Here is a 24276-nt window from a genome sequence, read left to right on the forward strand (position 1 = left end):
ACCCCGCGGTCTGGTCCGGTCCTCTCTCTTCGTCTCGATGGCCTGCGCCTCGTTCTCGCCTTCCTCGCGATTGCGGAGCCGTTCCTCGTTTCTTCTCCCGTCCTATGATTCCTTTCGAGTTTCGAGTCGCTTAGTCTCGAATTGATGGTCGCACCTTTCTCGTGGTCGGCGATACCGATTTGTTGGTTCCGTCACCCAGCCCCTATGGATTTCAGATTCCCAGTCCAATTTGCCCCCTGCCTATGGAACATCATGAATTCCGTCGCCCGTTGACCAGAGGTGTGGATTCAACGCCCTTGGTCGATTTCTTATTGTAAAAACTGAGTTTCTGGGATGTGTTCCTCTGCTCCTTCTTCAGATGCAGCAGCAGGAGGGTCATCGTCCTGGAGAGATGATTCGGGGCGTGGAGGTTTGCTCTGCTATATGTTCAACTATTTTGGCATGGTCAGATTTCCAGAGGTGGTGTCAGCCCTGATTGGGATTTGTGTTTGGATATTCTCTCCTCCCCTCCTCAATTCAATTCTCTTGGTTTGCACTAATATCCGTCGATCCTTACATGGGACTATTAATGATTCTCCAGAGCCTAAATTTATAAGGATCAGAATATCAGACCACCGTAGGATTGGGAAGCTTCTGTTCTGCATTTTGGATAATCAGCCCCTCTCAAACTCAACTTCATTCCCTGTACTTTGAAAGATTGATCAATTCTGATTTTGGACTTCTCTGGCTCTCCAGAAATTAAAATACACGGATTGGACCAGTGATCGTAGGATTCGGAAACTTCCGTTCTGCATATGGATAACCCAGCCCCCAAACTCAACTTCTTTCTTTGTAGTTTGTTTTTGTTCCTCGCTATTCTGATTTGGATTTTTGCTGGTCTTCAGAAATTGGAGTAATATATACATTCTTAGTGGGAGCCCAGGAGGTCTATTTTGGTTCAGCGTTCCTTATTGGATCTTACTTTTCAAACTTAATTAATTCTTCGATGATACATCAGCTTTCTCCCTTCGTCAGTAACACTAAACTCTTGCAGATGTTGCCACAGAAGATAATTTGCAGTTTAAAACAGCGGCCATCGTCTGCCTGATCCCTGCCCATGCCTGATTCACTAATCACCCTCAGTGTTTGATGCATACTTCTTTCTATTTTCTTAAGCTCTGGCGCCCTTAACTAGAAATTCATAGGGCGGTCTCTTGCTGTTACAGGTTCTAGTTGACGAATTCAAGTCTGACCCGATGCTGAGTACAACCTGTTTCAGGATTTTTTTAAAATTACTCAACTTCTCTTCCCAGTTCATCATAAATTTTATGGTGATAAAATTATCTTATAGAACAATATTTGAACATTCAGATTGATCTGCACTCTGAAGATGATCTGGAGCTTCAAATTAACGCCACCCAACAACTGAGAAAACATCGTTCTCTCTATTTCAATTTCTTTCCCTCTTATTTAGAGTCCATCTGTTTGTTTATTTTAGTTAGTTGCCTCCGTTCATAGCTTTAATTAAGGTTTATTGTTTCTGCCCAACATATTGCAGATCCTTTTCACCCGGGACATGCCTGCTAGCTTGGTAGTGGCCTCAAATCTGTTAAATCGTTTGGTTTGGTATCTATCTCTTTGTAGTTTTATTCGTGGTACGTATGCCAGATCTATTAGTCTGCTATGCTTGGCTGCAGGATATAAGTGGGGAGTTGGACCTACCTGGGTTTTGTAAGTGGAGTAAAGGTTAGTGTTCCGTGGGCAGTTTGTTCGGTTCATTTGTGTTCGCCTCGACCATGCATTGGTTGCAGGGGTGTGATCTTATCTGGAACTAGAGATTAGTCATCACATGGCAAAGAGAACATGAGGAGGTCAGTTTCCCGTGCTCCGTCAGATCAGTTTGTTGGTTGTGTTACTTGCTTTCGGTGATTACAGATGAATACAGATTATCCGTGTAATGCTCTGGACTCCCTGGCATTCTCTTCTGGTGGCTAGCCATGTCCATTGATCTGAGGTTGATTCGAGACCCTGCGTTGATTATATTATTGTAACAGCTGATCTCGCTTCTGGTATTTGTTTGTGCTCCTTGAGATGCACAGGAGGAGAATGGTTGTTGATAGATGAATTGGAGGATGGAGGTTTGCTTGCTGCTCAATGGCTAATTTGGTTTGTTATGGTTATTTTGGTTTGGTCAGATACTCCTGATCTGAAGTTATGTGGTTGAAGCAGGATTGGATATGTGATAATTCGTATCAGAAAACTTTTGATCACTGTTTGGACAATCAACTCTCCTCAATTTTTGTTTTTGTTTGCACAGTTCAATTTTAGTACACACTAAGTCTTATTTGGTTCATCGGTTGTTCTCCAGAATTGGAATATTATGTGCGGCTGGGCGGAATTTCTGGTTTTCCTTTTCATGACCTCAACATCTTTTCGAACTCCACAACTATTTTATTTCCCATACAAAATTTTCTCTGCCTTCGGTGGTAATTCTATGTTTTCGCAGACATCCATTTGAATGTGTCAAACCGATGGACCTGGTTTCTCTCAGTCTAAGCTGATCAAGGGTTACCCCTACCCCTCGGATATTTGGATAATCAACCCCACTCCATTAATTTATACTAGCTATTCAGTACAGTTAGTCTCTGTCTGATTTCGTTTTGTTGGTGTTTGCCAGAACTCAGAATTATACTGCTTAGCGGGACGGGAGGACTCCACCTTGCGGACTTACCTTCTTGCTGATCTACGTTTGGATAATCAACCTCCCTAGATTAAAATTTTCCATCTCACTTAAATGTTAGGCTCCCACATTCCACATTTCTGATTTGGAGTTATTTGGTGATTTCCAGAAATTGCTATTGGCGGGTGCTCCTGTTTTCCCTGGCATGATGGTTCCTTGTTTAGTCACCCTACCGTCTTACCTTCTTTTACAATTGAACATTGCAGACACTAGTTTTCTCTGCCTTACTCGATAAATCCTCAGCTCTTGCAGATACTAACTCAAAAGTGATGAATTGCAATTTGGAGGCGGTGTTGTGTAGCTGAACCTTACCAACTGAGACAGGCTTACCATTTACCCACTCATAATCATCATTTGATGCATGCCTTAACCCTTTTTTTAATGATAAGTTCAGGGAAATTCCTCTTTCTCCTAGATTCTTAGGTGATGAGTTCAAATCTACAGGTTACCGGGTTTTATTAGAGAGCTTCTTAATGTACTATCTTTTCAGTTCATCATAACATAGATAACTTATCTTACATGAGGTAATATTCTAAATTCAGATTGTTCTGCGGTTCACGAATCTAAGGACAATCTGGACCTTAAAACGATCGGCACATCCTACAACTGAATAAGACTTAATCTCTTACATTCCTCATTTCAAGCCTATAACTTACTCTTCTGTCTTTATGTTACTTAACTGCTTGTCCATCTATATCTTCGATTTAGGTTTTTCTTCTACCCTTCCTATGGTTCCAGATTTATTTTCGTTGAGGCCATGCTGGTAGTGACTGGAAATCTATAAAATCATTTGGTTTGCAATATATCACCCATCTTCTGTTAGATTAATTTTCTGTCTTTCCATGTGCTTTTGGTCATCTTCCTGTGTTGACTACAGGATATAGTTAGGAGTTGGATTACCCCTTAGGGCAAAAAAATTACTCTCTGCGTGGAGCCAGGTCAGTGTTTCATGGATGGTCTGTTAGGTTCCATTTTGTGTCCACAACAGCAAGTTGGCTGCATGACTGGATCTGGTCCAGAACTTGAGCTCCCTATGGCAAAGGGGACTTGGAATGCTCTCTACGGCAAAGGTGATGGTTGTGATGAGATGAATTGAACGGTTGAGGTTTGCCCTTTGTTTGTGGTTATCTTTATTGGTTATGACTCGGTGCTTATTTGATATGGTTGGAACTTGTGAGCTGCTGGATTGGATTGCTGATCGTGGGATGGAACTAGAGCAGTTACATACATATTGTTTTGGGATAATCGGTCCTTCTGAATTTAATGTATATTTGGAACCCTGGATTGGTTTGCACTGATAGATTGATTTGATTTTGTTTGTGGTATGTGCATCTGCTCCTCTAGCTATAAGACTGATGGTGGAGATTGGATTGAAGGGTAGAGGTTTGGTTATAAGTTAATGCTCATTCTTTAGATCATGTCATAATTTTATGATGTTAATTTATTGGTTTTGGGTCAACCCTGATCGGAATTGTGTATCAGACCTGCATAGTTGAGGATTTGAAGGTGTCATGAAGCTTGACTGGACTGTAGATCACATAACTGGAAGAAGTCTGCAATGCTTTGTTCGAATATTTTCTTCCTTTGAAGTTCCTTCTTTAATACAGATTGCTCTTCTGTTTGATTTCATCCCGAAGCGCATTTGTACAGGGTATTGCAGATGTCAATCTGATATGCATTGTGGATGGAAGGTAGGCCCAACAGTTGCCTCACACTTTATGCCATTTCCAATTGAGAGTTCATATATTTGACTTCTGAAGTATTGGGTTATATATTTGGACTTCTCATTGATTTGCAGTGTTGGAGATTCTTAGTGCAAGGAGAGTTGGAAGGTCTAGCAAATCGTTGGTTAACCGGGGTCTTTTGTGAAGCTTCAAGTTTCCCAACTGTTCCGACTTCTTATCAAAAAATCTTGAAGCATAGTATTCCTTGATTTGGTTGTTTGCGGAAGCTTAAAGTTTCAACTTTCAACTTGCATTCAGTGGCCCATCTCTTCGGTACAGCTTGTAGTCTTTCATTGTGTGCACATCTGGATCTTCTGATTAGTGATCTTGAAGCTTATTATTGAACTCTGTTGTGTTCCAACTTTGTTTGGATGGCGAGAAGTCACTTAGAAGTCTTGGTTACTTTGTTACATGTTTGTTTCTCGAAGTTGGGTTTCATGCCAATATCTTAAGTTTTATCAATGCACTCAGATGTGTTTTGTTTCTCTAGCAGTTGGTCGCAGATTTATGACCTGATAGGAAATAGAAGATTGCATGTACATGAGGCTCCGAAGGCAGTAAAAGATCCTTACAGTTTTATATACTTAAATTTTTTTGAGATCATGTCTGGATTTGCTGGTTTTATTGTTATTCATGATCACAATTGGTTTGTCCACTTAACTAATTTCCTGTTCAGTTCAATAGGCCAAGTCACATCTAATCAATTTCTGGTATGCGTGGATATTGAATTTCCACAAACAAAGATCGACCTAATCTGCTGTCTGTCTGCACATATTAAAATATATTAATTAATTCAAAGATCCCTCCTAACTTAAGTGGATAATGTTCTTATGCAGAGAGGGTTAGGAATTACTCATATATACTAAAACAAGCCAGATGTGAAGGTTCTGAATTGGATGCGTAAACAGACTGTGGTTTGCCGTGAACACTTTACTTCCTCTTCCTGATTTTGCCTTCTTTGCTGAATATGATTTCCGGTTTGTTGGTTATTGATTTGTATTTTCAGAAGTGATGTTCTTGTTAGTGCTAATTCAGTGAGATCTGGACTGCATCTGTCGGTTTGCTCGTGATAATAAGTGATTAATGATTAATTTAGCAACACAACTATGCTTATCTGCTGATTGCTGCTGATTCCATACTGTCTCTACATCTTCAATCAGATTATAGAAATTTATCTATGTCATTCTGTTTCATACTTGGTCGACTTTGTTGGATATTAAAACTTAACTTTTTGATGGCTAATATTAATTAACTGCGGCTTCTCTATGCCCTAGAGATGAAGATGGCACACCCTCTTAACTGTCGGTGTATTCTTTATTTTTGAAATCAAATATTAGAATCTATGTAACTAGCCTACTGTCTGATTTGTTTACTTCGTGTGTTATGATCTTGTCTGAAAAGTTCTGTTGTGTATTGGCTTTGATTGATCGTGTCGCTATGCTTTGCTGAGTGTTTGGTTGTAGTGTTTTGCTATTCTGTGTTTTGTAGTTTTGTAGTTTAACACTGCCTTTGCCGGTCCCAAGCCCGGATGAGAAAAGGTGGAGGGGACTGCAGTTAGCTCGTTTCTATAGTTTGTATGGGCATTCTCATATTTTGAATTGAATAGCAGTGAATGAAATGAATAAGTTACCATATTCGAAAATTGGGAGTGCAACTATTGAGGTTACTGTCTTGGTCACAAAGTGAAACGTCGCGTGTAATGTTGTAGCATATGGTTCAAACTTTGAAATGCATCTGTGACAGGGTCCAACTGTCAAAACCTAGGCAAGTGTAGTTGCAGTCAGTAATATAACATCTTCCTGTCCCCAAAGGGAAATAGAACCAAGTAAGACGTGAGATAATATGACAAAAGCATTCTGGGGTAGTATAAGGCATTACATAGAGCAGGCCTGATGTAAGGTTCAAGAACTACAATTTTCTGGAAATATATTTTTGAAATGTTGCTCTGGGTGACTGCTTCCTAGAAGCAGTTTTGTCCATTTTGCTGGACTGTAGTGACAGTAGGGGATGGAAATTTTGACTAGCAGTGCAAGAAATGCAGCAAATTATGGAACATTGCACAAGTTTGCTGATGACTACTGCTAGTTTTATTATCTCTGAATAGTCTAGGTTGCTCTTTATGTTTCAATCTCAAACATCAAACATGCCATCGAAGTAGACTAGCAGGTTTTATGGATTGCGATGTTTTTATGTCTGATATACTGCACTTGAAATTAAATTTTGGTATTTCATAGTGATATATGCGAATAAGCTGATGCACGCTTTGAACCTATGTATGTTGGCTTGCTATACGATCTGGCTATCTGCCCTGTGATTGATTAGGCCATTGTGTCTTCCGTTGTGCAAGCTAAGCGGTGGGTTGGCATGTTTACTGGAAGAGGATTTTATTTATTCTTGTCGTAGTACTGATGAAGAATTTGCAGGAGAGTCGATTAGTAGGCAACCCCAACCCACCTGTGATGATGACTATGAGTTCTGAGCATTTCACGATGGCCAACAAGGGTGGCAAGAAACTCCCCAAGAAAGCCTGATCTATCCTGAGCCGTGAGGCATCTAGGGACGGTGGATCCGACGCCAAGACTTCTGGTGCTGACCGTCTCCGTGATGCCCACCTGAGCCAGATCAGATAGCAGACTCATAATTCAGTGCTAAATACAATGCCGTAGAGGCTATCAACAGATTCATGGTTCCAGGATGCATCTTAAGACACTTCTTTTGTGAATGAAGTGCCTGCTTTCCACTATGGCAACAGAAAAATCAGATATTTGTCTCTGAACTTGAAAGAAGACATATTGTTGCTTAAAACGATTGGTCAAACTTGCAAAGCTATGTCCAATGCAACGTACAATGCTGTAAGGCTGTGGTACTTCGTAATTCTGGGGCTAGTATCAGAATTCTACAGCTCAAACATCACTTTTAAGCTGCCAAAGCAAAGTTCTTATGTACAGATAGAGAGAGACAGGCAACATAGAAGAATCTGCAGGCCAGAATTAACTTCCTATGCGAACCATCATACAAAAGTGAGCACTGAGAGCAGTCACAAACAAGTCAGCAAATGCAAATACACTGGGCTATACAACTCAAGTAACAGATTTTTACGAGACACCAAAATGAGATCAGATATCATATAAACAATGTTTCCATAAATATTATCTGCCTGCATCAGCACCATACATCTTGGTCCTGGCTTAGCTACTGAATGCCTCCGCTCTTCCAACCTAGTAATAAATTGAGATTGTTATGGCCTTTTCTGGACCTCGGGTAGAAGGACGAATGAACAGTTCCTAAGATGAGAAGTCACTGTCTTTTAAACAGTTAAGATATCTCTGACCAGGTGCCATAGCTCTCTGGTCGACAAAACCACAAAAGAGTCTGAGTTGGGCAGAGTCGCTTAACCGTTTTACTCAGCCACATCCTTAACGAAAATTGGCATAAGAAAAAAAATAAGGTTGGTTTTACTGACAAGGTTTCCTGGAATCAGGTGTCCATATCCCAAAACCTGAAACTCCAAAATCTGAAACGGCCAAACAGGTAGCAAATCGTTACTCACTAAAGACAATGGTTACTGTGAAAGCTATCCTCCATGTTCCCATTCTTTTCCAAGATATATGACACCACGTTTCCGAACTATAAATGGACATGTACAAGTACAACAGTCGAAAAAAGAAAAGAAAAGAAAATATTCTACCATGCAAGTCTAAGAGCATCTCCAGTCGCGTCCCTCAAAGCGTCCCCAAACCTTTTTGGGACGCTCCGGACATATAACCGGCCCCAGTCGCGCGCACCAAAGGGCATTTTCGCTCGGCGCGGTCCAATACGGTGTCCGGCGTTTCGAGGCCACCACAACTCCACATGGGATGTGGGATGCTTTGAATGCGCCGGATAGAGCGAAAAGCGAGGCGGGGAGTGATAGGCCTGACGCATCATTGAGAAACGAACGAAGATGCAGCTTTGCCTTAATGGCAATGGAGAGGCAGGCGAGACGTCCCGTCGGCGCTGCGCCTCCCCGACGCGTCGATGTGCCTCCTCCACGCGTCACCGCCGTCCGCACGCCACCGCTAGTTCCCAAGCTTTCTTCCCGTGGCTTCTCACATCTTCTCGCGCTTTATTCCCGCCTCTTCTCACGTCGCCGCCGCCTATAAAAGGCTGCCTCCACTCAATGGACATCACCACAGCCGCCGACATCTCTTTCTCCACCGCAAAACATGCCTCGTCGCATGCATACCACCTACGCTATGCTGAGCCGCACCGGCGGCGGCCAGTTGCCTCCACCACCGTCTCCACCTCCACCTCCATCTTCACCACCACCCCCAGTGGAGTTCGACATTGACCCGGAGCTGGCAGACAACGAGGAGTGGGAGGCGGCGGCGCAAGAGGCCGCCATAGAGGCGTTTGTTGGCGATGAGTTTGTCGCGCTCGAGCAGAAAACGCCAGCAGAAAACGCCGCGGCGGCGGAAGAGTCGCGCCACCGCCTCCAGGCGCAGAGGGTGGAGGAGCTAGAGCAGCGGCAGCGTCGGGATGAGCTGCACGGGCGGCGGCGTGCGGAGCAGCAGCAGCAGCAGCTGCTGCGGAGGCAGGAGCTCCAACATCGGCAACGGCGGGAGGAGCTGGAGCAGCAGTTGCGGGAGGAGGCGGCGTCCTGGGAGCCGGAAGCCGCGGCGGCTGAAGCGGAGGATGAGGACGACATCGACTGGTCCGACGACAGCCAGAGCCGGAGGAGCAGGCGGCACAACAGCGGGCCATCGTCGAGTCCTTCGAGTCGCAGAAGAAGGTGCAGGACGACGCCCATGCCCGCGAGGAGGACAACGATGAGCAGTGGCGCCGCGCCGTCGACCTCTCCATCCAGCAGGCACTAGTTGAGTAGGCGGGCTGCATCTTCTTCGCGGACGAGCGGTGGCAGCTCCTCGAGCACGCGGTGGAACGTCGTGTTTCTCGTCACGCTCCGGAGGGAGCGGCGGCACGGCGAACAAGAAGCAGCGGAGGCCAGCAGAAAACTCCGCGGCGGCGGAAGAGTCGCGCCACCGCCTCCAGGCGCAGAGGGTGGAGGAGCTAGAGCAGCGGCAGCGTTGGGATGAGCTGCACGGGCGGCGGCATGCGGAGCAGCTGCAGCAGCAGCAGCTGCGGAGGCAGGAGCTCCAACATCGGCAACGGCGGGAGGAGCTGGAGCAGCAGTCGCGGGAGGAGGCGGCGTCCTGGGAGCCGGAAGCCGCGGCGGCTGAAGCGGAGGATGAGGACAACATCGACTGGTCCGACGACAGCCAGAGCCGGAGGAGCAGACGGCACAACAGCGGGCCATCGTCGAGTCCTTCGAGTCGCAGAAGAAGGTGCAGGACGACGCCCATGCCCGCGAGGAGGACAACGATGAGCAGTGGCGCCGCGCCGTCGACCTCTCCATCCAGCAGGCACTAGTTGAGTAGGCGGGCCGCATCTTCTTCGCGGACGAGCGGCGGCAGCTCCTCGAGGACACGGTGGAACGGCGTGTTCTCGTCACGCTCCGGAGGGAGCGGCGGCACGGCGAACAAGAAGCAGCGGAGGGGAGGAGACGATGGGGCGGGGCCGTCGAATGCACCACCGGGCGGCCAGTAGGCTAGGGTTTAGATGATCCTAGCCGTTTTCATTCAGACTTGCAAAATATAATCAAATTTGAATGAGAACTTTTATTTTTCGTACATCTTTACTATTTTAGGGTCTCTAAATGGGGTTGCGACTGGGGAGAGACGCGTCCTAAGTGTGGCACCACGCCAACGCGTCCCCTAAACGCTTAATCCGGTGTTGTTTGGGGGCCGCCTTCGAGAACGCGACTGGAGATGCTCAAAGTTTACATATTTCTCAACTTTCTAATTTCAATTGACCATCTGCATCCCAGTGTCGCGTTTGTGTCATCGCATCATTCACAATAGGTCCTTCATGCAGTTTCTTGCAAAACAATCCAAACAACAACGCCATTTGTAGCTTCAGGCTTGCTTTTTTACCCGTACCAGCAAAATAGCACCATCTTTTATGCTAATGCCCTGAAAACTCTACCTACAGTTCAGAGGAAATGTTTTTGACATTACAGCATGCATGGTTTCTCCTCTGAATAATTTAATTAATATATTCTAAGTAAAACTTGGGGAATGGGCATTATTTTGATTGGGAAATAAGGAGTTGGAAGGGCATGTGGTGGGGTGGGGAGGGGAAGCGGCGGAGGAGGTGGTGCGGCTAACAGAGCATGGAGGAGCAGATTGGTATGTTCGCGATATTAATATATACTCTTTATCAAAAAAATGAGAATCGAAAGGTTTAGATGTGGGCCTCTCACTTGGTGCGATCTCCCTTGTTCTCATCCAGGCACTTAAGCAGCACCTCCAAGTCACACGCTGCAGCAACCTTCTTCTCATCTCTCCCTCTGCCGATGATGCCGCTTATTCCATCCATCACTCCTGCAACCACCACTTCCTTATCTCGAAGCACGGACCAAAAGAACCAGTCAGTACTAATCCTGTGATAATCAAAAGGTAAACACAACTATGTAAATGTGGATTGTACTTCTGGCATATTTATGATTCAGAAATTGCTCTTCTAGAAACAAACAGGCTGTCAGATAGAGATTTCTAGCTAATAAATACATAAAATAGATGATCGATACACCATATGACATTTTATCTGCTAGCCCGCCAGTTTGCATTATTTATGTTGAAATATAATTTGTCTAACTTCTAAAACTCTTTTGTGTCTTGACACTGGGAGTAAGCAGAAAGGGAGTCATTCAGGCTTTCCAGAAAGTACAAGTATCTCAATCTGAATTGTTATGATGTTAAATAAACAATTAATTGTGCATAGGTGTCCAATTGATGTCATTGTCTCGAAGAAATTCTTGCTAATGTGCTTGTGGAGCATCTTGGGAAAAATACCATCAACCATAAATTTCGAAAAAAATTACCATTGTTCTGGATAATAGCCAGGTACCGAGGTACGCCTTGAAGAAAATAGTTCCTCACATTTAGGGTGATGCTGCTGAACAGGAGCCTCCGAGCATAACTGAAAAGATGAATGGATAAGCTTTCTCAAAATATGGTCACTTAAAGAAGATAACCTACAGTGTTAACTTGAATTAATGAAATGTGTCGGTACATCTATCGGGGAGCTACTCAACGAGGGAAGGGATGCTTACAATAGTACGGTATTGCAAATGTGCCTCTTATAACAGTACTGAATTGGGTGAAAGTATAATTGCATGGTTGTTGCCCCACATGTGTTCCTGTTTAAGCGCAAGAGGGGGATTGAGCGAGATCATACTTCACAAAGAAACCATCATGCTTGCGTACCTAAGGTTGAGCAATGGATAGAACCTAGTCATCGCTAGATTCACACATCAACATACATCATATACGTAATATATACACGTCCTGAACATTGTTGGAATTGCTTCTGTAGAGTTGTTGAAACCCGAATACATCCTAGGAGTTAGAAGCATCGGGATTTGTGAGTGTGCTGACCTAAGTTGTCTATACAGAAAGTAGCATTACCGTGATGATATAGAGAGAAAGTATTCTTCAACTTTTCATCACGGTACCAGCATCAGAGACGACTTAAGTACATGTTTACTTCGTGGAACTTTGGTGTTCCACGACACTCTAGGTTTATTTTGTTAAGACACGTTTCCAGGTAACCGATGGTCGTCACTCCGAAGATGTATGTTGGATACTAGGTCGGTAGATGTGTCGCACCTGTAAGAACAATAATGGTGGGCGGATCTTGGCAGAGAATTAAATATTGGGCAACTTCCCAGCTGCCTCTGAATAATAAGCCCCCTGGATATCCAAGCTATAAGCTCTTGCAATGACAAGCCATACGGTTAAAGTACATGAACGAAAACATAATCCAATATATCTGTTGCAAGTTCTACGGGCATGGAAATAAAACTGCCAAGCTAAGGTGTCTTGCTTGTCGAAATTTGTGATGACTACCAGGGAGAGATAAGTTAACCAAGTGAGAGCTTGTGGACTAAACTAGCTAGAGCCGCTTGCACAAGATGGGCATGTTTTTTTGACCTTTTGCACAAGATGTACATTGATCTAAAAAGGACAAAATGACCCTCGTGTCGCTCTCATCAGCGCGGCCCGAGGGAACTCCCCGTTGCGCCACCAGGGTCCTCCCTCCGGCCGCCCCTCCCTGCTGCCGCTGCCGTTGGCCGTCACCATGGTGGCGGTGGTCCCCTCAATGCCAAAGGTGGAGAGGGGGTGCTCTTGAGGTCCAGATCGACGGATCCTCGCTAGTTTGGGGCGGCAAAACAAGGAAGTGCCCCTGGGCTCCGGTGGTGGCATGTAGGGTGTGGTGCGACGCGGGCCACACATCCAAGGTGGTGTCGTTGCGCTGCAGCGAGGAGGGTTGCAGGGTGTGTGGATATATCGTTGTTGCTCCTGTGGGGTTGGCACATCATAGCGAGAGGAGGTGGTCCGTCGCGGGCCTGTGGTGCAGTGACGTGGAGGCGGTGGCAGCTACGGCTGCGAGGATCTGGTGCGGGCGCTGCTGTCGATGTTGCCCACACGGGGAGAAGTCGCACAAGGATGCAGCGGAGCATGAAGTTCTCCGCGGTGGCCATGTTGTGCTTAGTGGCTAGTCTAAGGCACATGATGGTCTTCGGAAGCAATTACGGGTGAAGACTTTTCTCCGGCTTGTGGTTGGAGCCGGTGATGGAGGTTCTTTGGGCACCGTCTCCATCTTGAAGGCATCGTCGAGGTAAAATTTCCTCACTTCCTTCCGCTTTATCCGAGGGATACCTGAGATCCGTGGATCCGGTGATGGCGGCGCTCTTGCATCGTTCCCTCTTGGAGCGTCATCTTTAGAGATGTGCATCAACCAAAGGGGCCACTGGATGGATTCGGTGGCGAGTGCAGGTTCTGCGCGCTGGCTAGCATGGCAACAACGACGGTGATGAGAGATGGTGTGGTCGTGACAAGATCTTGTTATCCGGCTCATCTTTCGGCATGTTCGACTCATCTTCCTCTTGGACTTCCCATGCTATTAAGACGGAGTTGTTGTCTCGGTGGCGAGTGGCGCCGATGACCGGTGATGGGTGGTCTAGGTGTGAAGATCTTCGTCGGCACAGATTCTGCACATTTCTTCTCTAGAGCTCGTCATCAAAATCGGAGCTGCCAGTTTTCTGCGCGAAGGGTCGACTGTTTGGCATGGACAAAAGTGGGCCTCATGAGCCCACCACGGCGAGGACCTCTCAGGTGGTTGTTGTTCGATGAAGTCGGAGTCTCTGGCTCATTGTCGTCGTGGTGGAACTGCAGATGCCATATGATGGCTTAAGTTGGATCCGGATGTACGCTTGAGGATCCGGGTGAGGGGAAGGTTCAGATGAACAGAGAGTTTGAACTTAGGATTGTATTGATGAACTTGGTCAAGGGCCAGAGGCTGATGATGTACCGCTACAAGACATTGCCTATTCGCTACTGAATGAATCTCCACGCGCAGGGGTGTCTCTCCTCTCCTTATATAGGGGAGAGGTGGCTTACAAGGGAAGAAAACATAATGGCATCTTTGATGAGCTAAGCTACTTTATAAAACTTCTTTGGCTCTAGTGACGACGCTTCTGTCTTTAATTAGAAGCTGATGACCTCGTCCTGTTTCTTTTACGTCATCTTCAGCTTTGGCGTCAGGGCTTCAATTAAAGCTGAACTGCTTCGCTCATATTGTCCTTTAGTCCTTGAGGGAATATTTAACCGGTGTGTCGACATGCTACAGTTGATCCTATGCCGGATCTCCGGTATCTTCACCTGTGAGCTCCGGCTTCTTTGCCTCTATGGCTCAATCTCTTCTGTATTCGGCACCCCGGCATACCTCTCCTGGTGTACCGGACTGTACTAACTTAGCACGGTTAAGCCTAACTTTTAGGATCCAGATTAGTTTATAATCCGGTATATAAATGATATACTATGACATATTTGCCATAGTCTTGGCCTACCGGGGGCCATCCCCCCCGACACTCATGGGGGAGTGATGACAATGACATTGGTGGTGAATTTCAACGATGGACCATGTGATTTGGTGGTGTGTATGTGCGCGCGCAGTTTGTGTTGGTAGTCATGTTGGTTGGGTGTGTCCTCACAACAGTCATTTCGTGACAGCTGGCAAAGGTAGTTATAGTGGTTTTTTCCCATTTTTTCGCTAATAAACTGGGCAATGTTCCTCTCAAATAATGAGATGAGGTAAAGATCTTGCCTCCCCGTTTCAAAAAAAATTTCTATTAGATGTGTCCGAAGTGTAAGAATACTGGTGTGAGTAGATTTTTGCAGAGAATTAAAGGTAAGAGAATTTTCCCAACCTATCACGTGAAATCACATACACGATGAGGAAAGTCCAGCCCCTATTGCGAGTTTTTGGATCGTCGAAATTAGGCTACCTGCAAGCTAAGGAGTCTAGCTTGTCAAAATTTACAATGACTATCAGTTCAAAATTGGAGTAAAGTGGACGAAGATGCTACCCGGAAAGTGACAATTTAACGATCAATTCAGGGCTTGTGGACTAAAATAGAGCCTCCTGCAAACTTAAAAGACCACCTTGGTGCATTTTACGTTTGCTAATCATATCTTTGGTCGAAATAAAACAATGGTCCAAAAAACAGTCCGCAGGCAGCAAAATGGACTTTTACTTCACCAATACCAATTGTTACTCTTCCCTAATACCAAATAGTGGACTCGGGTCGGTTATGTATGCCAAAGAGAAAAAACCAGATTGTTCGGGTGACCGAAAGCTATTTTCTTTTAGAAATTATAATATATCGAGAGCTAACCTCTACTTCAAGCAAGGCTAAATGCCTTAAATATTAAGTAGGGCTTCATAATTCTATAGATGCAGCTGCGTTGCATGATGGTGCTGCTAGTGTCATTAATTTGGCGTTGAGATCAAGCTAGCCCGGTGAATGTTGTTCTCTTATGTAAGACGGCCCGCATCGTGATGCCAAAGTTGATAGAGATGCGGGTGCAGGAAGATGATCCAAAGTGATCTATCTCTTGCTGATCCAGGTCCTATCTCGCGATAAGAAAAAGTATCTGTTTCGAAACTTTTACGTTAGTGTTGGTTCTCTTAGTTATGCCCTTTGTGCTTGATCATGTGTTTTATAAAGTTCCCTTTCTTATTTGGTTAGACCCTAGCAGTAGGTGGTGATTTACATTTTTGTCTTTTACTTTTCGGTACATGGATGCCTTTTGCAGACCCTCCTATGAGCGGTACTGAATTGGATGAAAGCATTTATTGCATGGATGTTGCGACACACGCGTTTCTATTTAAGCATTAGAAGGGAGATGGAGGCGAGACATAATTCACAGGAAATCATCATGTACAGGAGATCGATCATTGAGTAGAACCGGGTCATTTCTAGGTCCACATCAACATACTTTGCATATACATTGTATACAAGTTTTCGACATGGTTGTGTTTGCATTTTGTAGTGTTGCTGAAACCCAAATACATCCTAGGGATTGGAAGCATCAGGAATTCTGACAAAAACGACCTAAATTATTTACACACGAAGTAGCATCATGCGCATGATCAGATCGAGTTTCATGGTTATGACAGTGTTCTTAACCGTACGAACGCACTTGGTTATGCTACTAGTAATTTCCTCCACCTTAGGACAACTTTGAAGCTCCACATCATTTCAGGTTTATTTTGTTAAGACATGTTTCGAAGTAGTCGGTATTGACGTCACTAATGTACCGTATGTTCTTGTCTTGATCTTTCTTTTTGAAACAGGGGCAGATGCTTTGCCCTAATCCATTAATTAAGAAGATGTGATATGCCCGATTAATTAACGGAAAACTAAAAAAACTGTTACAACAAAACCAGAACGAACAACATCTAATGCATGCAAGTTCTCTACCAACTACACAAATCAACAAAATTTTCTAAGGCAGTAGATGTGTCACAAGTGAGAGGAGAACAATGTTGTGCTGATCGAAACAAACTTTTATTTTACCGAAACCAATAGTCAATTCAGGTCGGGATAGTGCCAAATAAAAAATTAACATAATAATCTATATGCATGCCACTAGTGTGTGTTACTCACATCTATAACCAGCCTAACTATAGTTCAACAAGCTAAGTACTTCAATTGAAATATAATCGTGGGGGCTAAGCTATCCGAGAAAACAACACCAACAATTGCATGATGTTTGATCACAAATAAAAATGGCTTGCGAGTCACGTTATCTGATTCTACAGACCACGTTTGTGGACCAGAGACAATGACCGTCCACACCGCCTTTTACACGTTCTCATCCACGAGTTTGTCGTGGCTCACGGAGTCACGATCAAGGACACGGCCCATAATCAACAGGAGCCCAGAAATTTCCAGGACCCGGTAAATCCTAAGGGCGTTGCGTCGCGTTGCCGACCTGCCACTGCCAGCCGCCCACCCGTCGCGAACCATCGAACCTGCCCGGATCCAACCAGATCACCAATCCCACCGTTTTGCGTTTCCTCCGACCACCCACTCCGTCCCAACACACAACAATACTTTGGCTAATCCAGCGGTGACGCCAGCACGACGTGCCACCGACAACACAGCCGTGTCCGGTAGGCGAATTTGAAAGAATTGACCCTTTGGTCAAAAGAATGCACGAACTGAGACCCCTTTCAAATAGACTGCTAATAGTTTCATCTTCTAGTTGTGGCAATTAGGTAGGGGTTTTCTGAATTACAACGTGTAAGGGTATTTTACCCTTATCCATTATTTTGGTAACGATGACACCGTAGCTAGAGTATTGGAGTAATACTTGCCCACAAGATTATTCCCATGTTTTAGTCCATCAAGCATATTGGTGAAGGGAGACCCACCATTTCGATGTAAAGAGGGGAGACATTGTTTTCCATGTGCAGGTTGGTGATGACCCCGGTGGACCGACCGTCCCACCGGCCTGCCCGGCACCTGGCCCAGCGCACCGGCTGTGGCACCGGCTGGCCCGACGTCGACCGGTTGTGATGCTTGAGCCAACCGGGGCAAAATCAGAAGTGCCCCGGTGCCGGCCCGGCGCCTCGCTCGGTCCCTGCCGGATGGCCCGGCACAGGCCGACTCCCACACCGGTGCCCACTGGACGCTCTACAGTAAGCACTCGATGCTCGCCTGGTGCCTCGCCCGGCTGCTGCCGGCCGGCCCGTTCTGAGACCCAGCAGGACCGGGTGTCTCACCGGCTGGTCAGGCGCCACGCCCGGCAGGCCGGCCACCTCGACTAGATGATGAGCTGGACACTCCCCCCCAACGGCTAGATTTCGACCTGGACTATATACCCCTTCCCCTACCTCAGGACAGTTAGGCATTACACTATACTCTGTTCATGAGCTCTCTCTCTCTCATAATCCACTGTTGCAAGCACCAAAAGCCTCAGATCTCTCTCCTCCTCCACTCAAACTCAAATCCCTCCGAGGAAAAGTTAGAGGAGGTCTTGATCTACAGTCTCACTGAGCCAAATCATGTTCCACCTTGTATTCTTTAAGATACATGTTCTCTAGGGTTTCTTGAAAACCCTAGGTGGCCACAATCGTCCGGAAGCATTTGGGCTGTGGATTTGCTCCTGACAAAGATTGTGAAGGTTTGGAGGCTACCTCAAAGTCTACAACAAGTGAAAGGGCTATTCCTTCGTGGATAGGTTCGGAGAAGAAGGTGAGCCTTCGTGGCGTTGGGAAATCCTTCATGGGATCCCACACCTCTCCAGCATGACGTACTTTCCTCTCGAGTAAAGGAACACGGGAATACATCTTCGTATCCGCGTGCTTTCGGTTACCTCTAACCGGACTCTTTACTTGTGTTATTTAAACTATGAGAGTTTTCGTGCTTGAGTTACTTGCATTATCATCTAGGTTGTCTCACCTAGTTTGTATTAGGCTCACATTTATATTCCGCAAAGCCTAATATTGCAAAGAAAGAATTAAAATTTGTAGAAACTTATTCACCCCCCTCTAGGTTTACCATCTCTGAACTTTCACAACGTGATGACTTTTGGTCGATACATGATTATATATTGTGGGTTCCTTTAGCACTGTTTCTGCACTTTATTGTCGATGGAACCTGAGATGATGCATGCATATATAAGCTTGACCAAAATATTTTCACTTCAAGAAAATGAACTATTATGTGAACTTGAATTAGTATTAGAACTGTTTCCCATTTTTCTCGTGGTTCCTACAACTTGTGCTTGCCAACCTAAATACCCAGATTGCCGACATCGCTTCTATATGTTGGGCAATCTAGAAGCTTGAAAACAGCATGCTTTAAGAGAAAACTTATTTAATCGCCTATTGATATAATTTGTTACTATGTTGTTTTATTGAAATGTTAGGCATGTCTTCATAGTCATGCAGATGGAGCGGCCTTTCGTGATGGTGCCGATAGTCTCATGAATTTGGTGTTGAGATCAAGAAATTCTAGCCCGGTGAATGTTGTTCTCCAACTGGAAGACGGTCCACGGGTGCAAGAAGATGATCCAAAGTGATCTATCTCTAGCTGGTCCAGGTCCTACCTGGCAAGAACAAAAAGTATTTGCTTTGGAGATTTTATGTCCGTGTTTTTTCCCTTAGTTTCATGATGGCCCTTTGTGACTGATCATGTGATGTGTATATAAAGTTACCTTTCTCGTTTCGTTGGATGCTAGCATTAGGCGGTGATTTAGATTTTTTCCTTTTACTGTTGAATGCCTAGATGTTTTTGGAGGCCGTCGTTGTATTTTCGTTATCATTCTGGTAATGAAAAGGAGTGTGAACTTGAATTAATACAATCAATACATCAGTCGCAAAGCTACTTTGGTGAGGGCCTATGTGCCACTTGCAACAGTACTTAATTGGACGAAAGCATTCAATTGCCTAGCTCTTGTGGCACACATGTTCCTATTTAAGTGTTAGAAGGGGATGGAACCGAGACATATATCACAAGAAATCATCATGCTTATTATGCAGACAAGGTCAATCATTGAGTAGAACTCGGTTATTGCTAGGTTCACATCAGCATACTCTGCTTATGCATTGTATACAAGTTTTGTCCATGGTTGGGATTGCTTTTTATAGTGTTGTTGAACCCAAATACATCACGAAGTAGCATCACGAGGATAATCGGATGGGCATTCATTGTTCTTACAGGAATCTTCACAGTACAAAGGCACTTGACTGGGCTAATAACAATTTTCCCCACCGTACCTCAGGCCAACTTTGAAGCTCCACACCATTCTAAGTTTATTTCGCCAAGACATGTTCCAAAGTAGTCAGCGGTCACTTCAATGATGTATTGTATGTTCTCATCTAGATCTCTCTTCCTGAAATGGAGGCAAACACTTTTCCCTAATCTATTAATTAAGAAGAAGAGATATGCCTGGTTAATTAACGGAAATCTGGACATGAACCATTAAAACAAAACCACCAACAATCAACATCTAACACATGCAACTTCTCGACCAACTACAAAAATCAACAAACTTTTCTAAATAAGTAAATGTGTCACAATTGAGAGAACATTGATGTGCAGATCAAAATGAACTTCTTTTTTTTACCGAAACCAATAGTGAATTCAGGTTAGGAATGCTTAATTTGACGGAAATGGCTCTCTCCCACGTTCCCACCGCCACCAAACCCTAGACACCTTCATCGCCGGCGATCTCCCTGATCTCTGGTGATAACACCCTTCTGATCCAATAGTTCTCTCCGGCGTCGTCTCCTCTTCAAGGTGATATCTCATGGCTCCTCATCCTCTTGGGCGTTGGAAGGTTTCCTTTGAAGTTGTTCTGGACTCTGGTAAGAGCAAGTCTTCTCCTGGTTTTCTCCTCCTTTGGCCAAGGAATTGGCTAGTGCTGGTCAATCACAAGGATTCTCCTGTGGTGGGCAAACATCTTAAAGATGGAGAGGTTTTTTTACTCTGGATCCATTGTTAGATTTCAGTCGCACGTTGCTCTTGTTGAGGCTTGTCTGCTTTCTCCACCTGGGTTTTCTTCTTTCCCTGAGGCACCACCTGTTAGATGGAGAGCAATCTATGCAGATTTGGTTCCTCATTCTGGTAATAGGGATTCAAAACCTGATCTCAACAGATCAGCCTTCCTTATTCTGAAAGCTCATGCTAAGAGGCTTGTCCTACTGGATTCTAAAGAGCAAGTGTTGGATGCTAGATTTTTGCTAGTCAATGAGAAAGTTAAACCTGGACAGCTTCTGGATCTTAATATTTTCACTGTCTTGGTAGGGGATCGAGTGCTTTCAGATTCTATTGTGCATGCTATACAAATGAGCAACTCTCACACCCATAATTCTTATGCTGAAGCAGTATCCAGTTCAGTGATCAAGCAAGCAAACAACTGTTCTTTTCCAAGTGATGCCTTTACAAGTTTAGATTTTAAGCAAGGAAAGGGTTTTGCTAATGACTGCTTAAAGAAATTTGGTCAGCATGTGAATTTGGACAAGTCCTCAGCAAGGAGGCCTTTCTTTCTAGTTTGTTCTTTCAGCAGAGCAAATTTCAGATTAGATGTGCATACGGTGGCTCTTGCACTTCAAGCTTGCTTAGGTGGTGTTGCAGCACTATACAATGTCAAGGTTTTGCGTGATAGAAGTTTCAGATTCTCAGTTTCTTCGAGTGCTGTGGGTTTTGAGATTTACAACCAGGGTTCTCTTGCTCAGTCCTCGTTCAAGGTTTTCTTTAGCCTCTGGGGACAAGGTGGACCAAATTGGATTGCTGAGGGAAAAAATTCTATAAATAACAAGACAAAGAATGGACAGAAGTAAAATCAAGAGCTGCAAATAACAAGTCAGCTTTTTCAAGATTGTCCTTTGCTCAAAAGGTGGTAAATCCCCCAAGAGTTTCGGTTTTTGAAAGATTGGAACATTCAACGGCAGCTCCAACGGCCACTAATTTTGGCCATAATAATGAGGCATTCATGGACAATTTTGCTGGGCATTTTAATGGTCATTACTCCACGGGTCAAAGGTATTATAATCAACCTTCCAATCAGTCGACAGAATTTCCTTTGGGCGCCAAATTGCCGGGCTTTCTTTCCTCTTTTAAATTCCCAAGCTTTCCTTCTTTGGCCTGGCCTGATTCATCTTACCAAAATAGGTTCAAAGCCCATGGGCCTGCGCCCCAAATACAGCGAGTTACTTCTTTTGGAGATTTTTCTTTCTCCCAGAAACAGGTGGAAGACTCTGTCTTACGCGTTGCCTCCTCGACTTCTTCGTCACTCTCTCTCCACCTTGAAAACCCTCTGCCAACCCCTGCTCCGAGGTTGCCGGCGAGTTCGCCGACGGCAATGGCGAACATACCCATCGATCCTCGACCATTCGTTCTGCATGGAATCCAGATTCAGCACATTGACGGCGGAGTTGGAGTCAAGAGGGTGGTCGTCGCTCGGAAGCCTCGTCTACATGAACAGTACGCCATCGCTACCATCAATCCCTTTCCCCAAGGTCAGGTTCATTTTCAGAATGTTCGTGGGGTGCTAGAAGATTTCTTGAATGAGGTGGCAGAGGTGGGATTTCTGAGCATCCAGGAATGCCCTTTTGGAGCTGCATACGTGCAGTTCACTAATGTTAGTGACAGAGAGAGGCTGATTCATTCTAGTCCCAATCCATTTGGTGATGTTGACATTTCTTTCTGCAAGCATGATGAAGGAGTTAATTGGCGTGCTGCAAACTTGAACAGAGATGCTTGGGTGCTTCTTGTTGGGCCACCTCTGGACCATATGAACACTGAAGATCTCAATGCATGCTTCCATGATATTGGCACCTTAATTCTCTGGGAAAGGGACCCAAACAAAAAAGGGAGAGTGGTGGCAAAGGTTAGAGTCAATGACCTGGTGGACATTCCTAAAAGTATCAGGTTTACAGAGGGAAATAGACCAGAATCTGAATCTTGGACCTTTTCTGTTGAAGTGTTACAACATAATCTTCTTGGAGGGGGTCCACCTGATGAGGACCCACTCCCAGGTGATGGAGTGGACCCACATCCCTTAGCTGATGAATTGGTACCTCCAGCATCTCCCTTTGTTCCAGTACAACCTTTAGAAGATGACATAGAAGAAGGTGGGAATGATGGATGGGGGCATTGGGCAATGGGGAACAATGTGCAGGAGGAGGAGGAAAATTTGATGGAAGTGGATCTTGCTCCCAATGCTACCTTTCAGGGACTCTTAGATGCTATCCAAGCTGAAGAGATGGTCCTGGATAATCCACCTGTGGCAGATTCTAGCAGTGACATTACTTTTTCCTCTGGTAGTTCAAACTCAAACTTCTCTGATAATGCTGCTAATCACCAGCTGGTTGTTCATGCTGGTCCTGTCCTGGACATGATTCCCTTCAACCAGATTGGTGAAGGACTACAGTACATTGCACTAGCTTACCAAGAAGAAGATGATGAGAGCTCAGATGAAGAGAATGGTCTGCTTCTGCAAGATAATGCAGATGGACAACAAGAGGGAAACAATATGAATGCTTTTCAGCTGATAGATGATATAAACCTGGTCCCACCTCAAGAAGCACATTTGATTATTGGAAGGGTCGAAACCACCTTCTTTTTTGTCCCAGATGAACATGATATTTCCAAGAGGTTCTCTAAGCAAGGTCTGAAGATTTGGGAATATTACTTTGCACCTAGGATGGAATCATCTTCTGCAAGTGTTTTCTCCTGTGACATACCTGTAAGTTGGTTTAACTTTGTCACTCTTATGCTCATGACTCCAGATAAATTTGATTGGGCCAAAGGATTCTTGTCTTCTCAGTTACGGAGCATTATTAAGGAATCTATTGCTTCTGAGCATACCATATCATTTGTTATTCCTGATAAATGTGTTGCCAATCAGGCCCCTGTTTGCACTTTGTTGGAGGAAGAGTAGCACAGCCCTGAGATCACAAAAGTGCTTGATGATTATGATGGAATTCGTAGCATAGAAAACAAAAAAATTCCTACCGCGAGAACGCAATCCAAGCCAAGATGCAATCTAGAAGACGGTAGCAACGAGGGGATGAACGAGACTAACCCTTGAAGATTTCCAAAGCCTACAAGAGGAGGCTCTCGTTGCTGCGGTAGACGATCACTTGCCGCTTTCAAAAGCGCGTAGAAGATCTTGACGGTGCCACAATCGGGCAGCACCTCCGTACTTGGTCACACGTTCGGTGTTGATGAAGACGACGTCCTTCTCCCCGTTCCAGCGGGCAGCGGAAGTAGTAGCTCCTCCTTGAATCCGGCAGCACGACGGCGTGGTGGCGGTGGCGATGGAGATCTCCGGTGGAGCTTCGCTAAGCGTTGCGGGAGAGGTGGAGGAGTGGGGCGGCTAGGGTTTGGGGAGAGGGGGTGGCCGGCCACTAAGGGGTGCGGCCAAGCTATGGGCTTGTGGTGGCCGCCCCCCTCCCCTTGCCCCTCATTATATAGGTGGAACCCCCAAGTGTTGGACTACAAGTCTTCGAATAAGACCCCAACCCAAAACCTTCCATGTGTAGGGAAACCTACCCAAAGTGGGATTCCCACCTCAGGCCTCGTTCGGTGCCAGCGTTTTTAGAAGTGTTTGGGCCGGTTTTGAGGTGTTTTTCTCGGCCTTTATCAAAACACCCGAAAACACCTCAAAACACCTCTGGCCTGTTCGGTAGGCCGGTTTAGGCCCAACGAAACCCGCTGAAACCCGTCGGGCTGGGGTGGAACTAAAACGCGTCCCACCCCTCGTGTTTCTGTCGGGCGACGCGGACGATGGGGAGGAAGACGACGCCAGCGCCACCTCTCCAAGACGACGCCGCTGCCGCTCGAAGACGACGAGGCCACCGACACTCCCTCGCCGTCTCTACCTCTGACGCGCTGCCGACGCTCCTGCTGCCGCCGACATGGACAACAGT

At 45.3% G+C, this 24276-nt stretch overlaps 1 long non-coding RNA gene across 1 annotated transcript; it reads left to right on the forward strand.

Annotated features, from left to right (window-relative positions):
* Window positions 1-474: 474 nt before the first annotated feature.
* LOC124707404 lies at window positions 475-5026 on the forward strand. The gene is made up of 2 exons (XR_007004846.1): window positions 475-4410; window positions 4518-5026. It is a non-coding gene; the product is annotated as an uncharacterized LOC124707404 (long non-coding RNA).
* The last annotated feature ends 19250 nt before the right edge of the window (window positions 5027-24276 follow it).

Source organism: Lolium rigidum, chromosome 4, assembly GCF_022539505.1.
Source record: "Lolium rigidum isolate FL_2022 chromosome 4, APGP_CSIRO_Lrig_0.1, whole genome shotgun sequence".
Classification (NCBI taxonomy): domain Eukaryota; kingdom Viridiplantae; phylum Streptophyta; class Magnoliopsida; order Poales; family Poaceae; genus Lolium; species Lolium rigidum.